The sequence below is a fragment of the Gymnoscopelus braueri genome (assembly GCF_963280865.1).
Source record: "Gymnoscopelus braueri genome assembly, chromosome: 23".
Classification (NCBI taxonomy): Eukaryota; Metazoa; Chordata; class Actinopteri; order Myctophiformes; family Myctophidae; genus Gymnoscopelus; species Gymnoscopelus braueri.
This window is the reverse complement of record NC_137625.1, coordinates 11,147,614-11,153,613: the sequence shown is the minus strand read 5'-3', so window position 1 is coordinate 11,153,613 and position 6,000 is coordinate 11,147,614. Positions and strand designations below refer to the sequence as shown.

Below are 6,000 nucleotides of genomic sequence, written 5' to 3'. Positions count from 1 at the left end.
CTACCTATTTTTCTATTATGATCTGTAGTTTGGTGGGCCAGATCACATAGCAGAATCTGTCTTTAAATTTGGAAAGGCAGCTATCTAACCTAAGTTAGGCTGTTACAGACCTGCAACCTCACTTGTTTGGGAAAGGGAAAGGGAAAAGGACCACAATGGAAACAAGCCCCTGGGTTTTTTTGTGTTATCCTTTTAGCATACCCTTTGACTGTACAACCTGTTAATAAGCATGTTAATAAATGTATTAAATCAATCAATCAATCAATCAATCAATCAATGTTACCTAACAAGTGATGTTCTTGTCTAAAACGTTATCATTGTCTTCTCTCCATTTTGTTGCAGTTCATTTTATTATATCTTTTGTGTGTAGTTGTACAGCACTTGGGGAGTGGGTGGGATTCTGGGGGTATTCTTCGTGTTGTTAAAGGGATAGTTCACCCCAAAAAAATCGTAGTCACCCCATGGAGACTTGAATTTATGGATATTTGTTTTATATACTTTTGTTTTGTTGTATTCCCAAGCCAATAATTTGATGACCATCGGACCTGTCCGGCAGTGGTCCCGGGAGGAGACTCAAAGGAGACTTTGTGTCTCCTACCGGAACCGCTGCCGGTCATCAAATTATTGGCTTAGGAACGCGACAAAAGCCAAAAAATACCCATGAATTCAAGTCTACATGGGGTGACTAATCGATAGGAAAAAAAGTCATTTTGGGGGTGAACTATCCCTTTAAGTTTCAGTTAAAGGACAACTTTGTTTTTTTACAACCAAGGTTTATGTTTTAGATTGTAATTAAAGTAAATAAAAGATGAGTGTTAAAATATTTTAATTTACTGCTTTCTATAGTTTTTGCAATTTTCGCGATCTTTTTTACAGTGGGCGGGGGCATTCTGTCCGGTGGCTAAATATATTTTTTTACACAATAACCCGGCGTTTTCTTTATTATTATTTACAGTAGCTCTTCTAGCCCCCAATAACTCACATCTGGCCATCAAAGACCACAGGACCTTTTTTATTGTGTAAAAAAAGCATATTTAGCCACCGGACAGAATGCCCCCGCCCACTGTAAAAAATATCGCGAAAATTGCTAAAACTATAGAAAGCAGTAAATGAAAATAAAATAACACTCATCTTTTATTTACTTTAATTACAACCTAAAATATAAACCTTGGTTGTAAAAAAACAAAGTTGTCCTTTAAGTAATTGAAAACATTATTTGAATATAACTAGCCACAGTAACTATGTGATCAAAGATGTGTCTCACAGCACAGGACAGCAGTGTGATATCCAATATCAGTTGACTTTTTTGTGTCATCTGGCAGGGAGGGCTTGCTTAGCAGCTGTAAGGTTGGCTGTTTCCTGAAGTATTTATAACAAAAAAGTAATGACTGGAGGCTGACGTGGTTTCACTCCACAATAGGAAGGGTGTGGTTGAAACTTAAGAGAAAGCTCACTCTGGACTAGGCTACTGCTCTAAACCAGAAATTAAAGAAGATGTTTACATTTATTTTTGTCATGGTATTTTAAACAGGCCTATATGTTATATAATATCTTGGCTCAGTGGCTGTATAAGCAGCTATGTCAGGTCAACTGTCTGAACTTTATGCAGCCATCATCTTCAATACAGCCAGTAGGCCGAAGAAGTGAACAAAACAATTGGAAACAATGTTGCATCCTGGAGATCAGTGGACAGTGGTTCTCAAAAAAGTTATTTAGGAACAAAATGGACCCTTACAGTTCTGCAACTCCGAGAAAACAGGAATGGAACCAAATGGACCCAATTTGTTCCATCTGTATACATTCTCAGAGCTATGGGGGTCCGTGGCCTATAGTCTAGAAGGTTTGAGAACCACTGCGTGCTGCCTGTAGATGAGCAAACAAGTGTAATGGTCAGTAAGATGCAGTGGTGGAAAGTAAATACATGTACTCAAGTACTGTACTATTACAATTTTCAGTACTTTTACTTCTACTCCACTATAATGGATAATGTTGTACTTTTACTCCACTACAATTATATGAAAACGACAAAAACGTTGAATTACTACTTTGTAGATTTAGATTATTATCACCAAAACCAAAACATTAACCACTTCAGCCCTATATATATTTTGGCCATTTGAAAATAGACGATCTACAAGCTTTTGTGAGCTTGTAGATCTGCTATTTAAAAAAAGATTTGTATACATTTTGAAATGGGACATTCTGCATAATGAGTACTTTCTACTTTTGGTACTTTAAGGACATTTTGACACCAATACTTTTGGACTTTTACTCAAGTACATTTTGAATTCCGGACTAAGACTTTTACTTAGAGTATTTCTACACTGCAGACCTGCAGTATTTATACAAAGTAAAAAACGTCAGTACTTTTTCCACCACTGCTGTAGATGAGCAAACAGGTGTAGTAGTGGTCACAGTAAAAGATAACAGATCAAATGACACCACTCAGGTACTACTCGTCTTTGTATCCGCCCACCTGCTGTGCTGCTCCCGCGGGACAGGAGTTGTGTCCCCGCCCCCGTGGTGTTTCATTGAGAACTGCAGGCGACGCGCGTCCTGGTTGGCTGTTTCGAACAGCGCAACCCAAAATCCACAACATGATGATCGCATTCCATATACTGGATGACGGACACACACACACACACACACGCAGAGCAAGCATCGACGCCTGGAATCTAAGGAAAGACTGAGTAATGTTTGACAGCCAACGGAAAGGAGTCCATAGAAAAATAGCCCACAGTCTTTCACATCAGGAATCATTATTATCTCAATGGTGGTGAGTTAAAAATCTTTTCTCCAAACTTTTGCGTAACAGAAAAAGTTATCATGACCTTTGTATCTGTGTTAGCCCTGAAACATGGATGAACTTCAACATGGTGTTTGCACTTTCTCCTTTTTTGGCCCGTACGTCCTACATAAACGTTCAGATTTGAAATGTAAAGTGCTAACCCCATGGCCACGGATGTTGCCATTATGTACGGGCCCTCAGAAATACCCGTATCTTCCGTATTGTTTAATGCAAAGCATTTTAATCCGATTTGTGGCCAATTCTCCACATTTCCTCCATATGCTTTCAACTATGTGACTCTATCGGTTGGAAGGTGTATTGCACTCTGATCCATTGTGAGAAAATGGCCACCAATCGGATTAAAATGCTTTTTATAGAACAATATAGAAGATACGGGTACTTCTGAAGACCCGTACATAATTGCAACATCCGTGGCCATGGGGTAAGCAGTTTATATTTGAAATCTGAACGTTTATGTAGATGTACGGGCCGAAAAGGGAGAAAGTGCAAACACTAGGTTGAAGTTCATCCATGACGGTCGTGACAGACGACCGTCGTGTGGTCCATGGCTACATCTGAGTGTGTGTGTCCCGATTCTGTAACGAATCCACGAATGAAGCCTCGTGGAAGCAGCTATTTTTAATACGGACGGCGTATGAATTGAGAAAGTCTTAATAACTTTGGTGGTAGTTGTGTATCATTAGAGGTGTAGCCACTCATGTTGTTGGTTTGAAATTTGACGCAGAAAAAAACAAAAGTAGTAGGCTTGCGTCTTGCGTGGCGTGGCTTCTGGCGTGCTGCCATGGCAAACTATGTTTGAACAACTGGTTAGTTTGAACGGATTGGGATACGGATAGGATGGGTCTGGGAGTGATTTTATTATAATTTGCAATGCCTGTCCAAAATATTTATTTTATTGATATGGGGGGTTAATTTCGATCAGTAGCCTTCTTTCTCAACCTTTTTATTATTTTATTTCGAAGAGGACCCCCAGTTTGATCCATAGGCTACTCCAGAAATTAAAAGTCATATCAAGTAAGTGTATAAATGGAACCAAATGGAAACAAAGAAGTTACAGGCCTCCAAGGGTCCATTTGGTTCTTACAACTAAACTATCAATCATTTAGCTGGGGAACCGTCTGGAACCCCCTGAAGGACCCTGTGGGGGACTCCTGGTTGAGAACCAATCCCTATGCATCCCTGGCAGTGTTGCCATGTTTTGTGTGAGAAATAAGCAACCAGGTCTAGGAAAACAAGTCCAAAAGAAGCATTTTAGGCCACATGAGAACTTTAAACCTATATGCATTAGCTATTTGAAAATAGCCGATCTACAAGCTTGCAACGAGTCGTGATGCGACGCGTTGTGGGCTTGTAGATCTGCTATTTTCAAAAACTCTTGCAATAAAATGTGGAATATTTCTGAAACATTCTAACAATACAAATGCTCCCTGGCACAAAACACTTTCGTGAAAATATTTATTTGAGAACCACTGGTTTAAATAATAATTTAAACCAGTTTTTTATTTGAAATATTAAGCAACTACACTTTAGAAACAAGCCCCAAAAAAAACACAACTACCAATTAGAAAGAAGCCCAAAGTTGCTTGTAATAAACCGACATGGCAACACTGATCCCTGTAGGGCTGTTAAATGTCTAAATATGTTTGAGCCTTACATAACACACTAATCACAATTGACAGGTAGCCTATATGTTCGTGCTAGGCCTGGCTTTAAAGGGACATCCTCACTGTGCAATACATGTGGTGTTTGTTTGACAGGTATTAGGACAGTGGTATCAACACCCATTGACTGGCTCAGGCTCACATTCACATAGCTGGAAATCCATACTATTGAACGACTGCTGCAGTACAGCGTTCAATTGCAGGTTTTATGTTGATTAAGCTCACGCACAAATCTGTTAATAGAATGTGCAAGACAATGCAGAAGTGGAACAAATGTATTCCCTTTTGAATGCAAAAATCCCTCTTTTCCTGCTGAAGAAAGATGTCTGGAGTTTTAAACAGGTGCTTCCTGCAGAGTGGGCAACAACAGAGAAAGAATGACCATTAAGCCAACTCTGGACACTTCAAACACTAGATTTATGGCTGGGGATGTTTTTGCATGGCATCAGATAAACTGTCTGAGAAAAGTTTGAGTTTGCTATTGGCACAAGATGACTTCTCATTGTTTGATGTGGTGATGATGATGATTTGGTTCGTTGATTGGATCATGTCATAATCCCTATTTATATTTAGGGACCATCCAGCTGTACAGGTGTTGGTGCAGAAGATGACATAAGATAACCGTAACCGTGAAAATAGCACAATGACATACGTGTTTGTTCAGCATTACAATGTGCAACTACATGTCCCAATTTTCCTTAAGGGTGGTGGCAGAGTTGACCTGTTTTTCTCAAGACATTGGACACAGTCTTTCTTTGAGCTCTTGTCAACAGTTAAGTGGAGCTCCACTGTTATTAGATGCTCCAGTGATATGGGCATAATTGGCAGAACACAACCCAATTTTACAGAGACACAGGCACGCCCTGTGGCTCATAATTGTCATTATTACTATGTAAAAGTAGGAACACATTTCAGTCCAGTGGCCCAATTGATTATCAATGGAAACACTCCAGGATTTTACACTTGATAATGAGCCTCATAACTGACAGCGTTGGGTTTCAGTCTCCACCACAAGTAGGAGTTCGGATATCAGTTTTATTCCAAATAAGATATGATATAAGATGACACAGTATAACACTTGCTATGCATCCCATGTCTATAATGCATTATAAACATACTTACAAGGCATTATAATCTGCGTATAACACTATATAATTATAGCTCATAAATCATCATAAAGGTTTAACAATAATCATAACGCATTATAAAGAATTTTGTTGTGACTTATAAGGTCAAGTATCATAATATTACATAATTGCTGGACACTCATAGACATTTGTTTTTGCAAGTATCGTTAGTGTATTATAATTTCCATAGTTGCAATACATTATAATAATATTGTAATGTATTATAATCGGTTATAATGCACTACAGTGTGATTTATAAGTAGTCATTGGGTGCTTTAAGGAAAGTAAATACATTACTGAAGTGGTAAACAGAAATGTTTTGTGGTGTTCTTATATACATTGAATGCTATTTGTTTTATTTGACTTAAAGCACCCAATGGCCAGTTAAAGCCTCACTATGTAA

At 38.6% G+C, this 6,000-nt stretch overlaps 1 protein-coding gene across 1 annotated transcript in view; it reads left to right on the top strand.

The window, feature by feature from the left end:
- The first annotated feature begins 2,636 nt into the window (after nucleotides 1-2,636).
- Nucleotides 2,637-6,000, top strand: part of gas2l3 (growth arrest-specific 2 like 3) — a 28,870-nt gene continuing 25,506 nt past the window's right edge. Inside the window, exon 1 of the mRNA XM_080421296.1 lies at nucleotides 2,637-2,776. The gene's annotated coding sequence lies outside the window, so the exon portion shown is untranslated. The remainder of the gene's footprint in view (nucleotides 2,777-6,000) is intronic.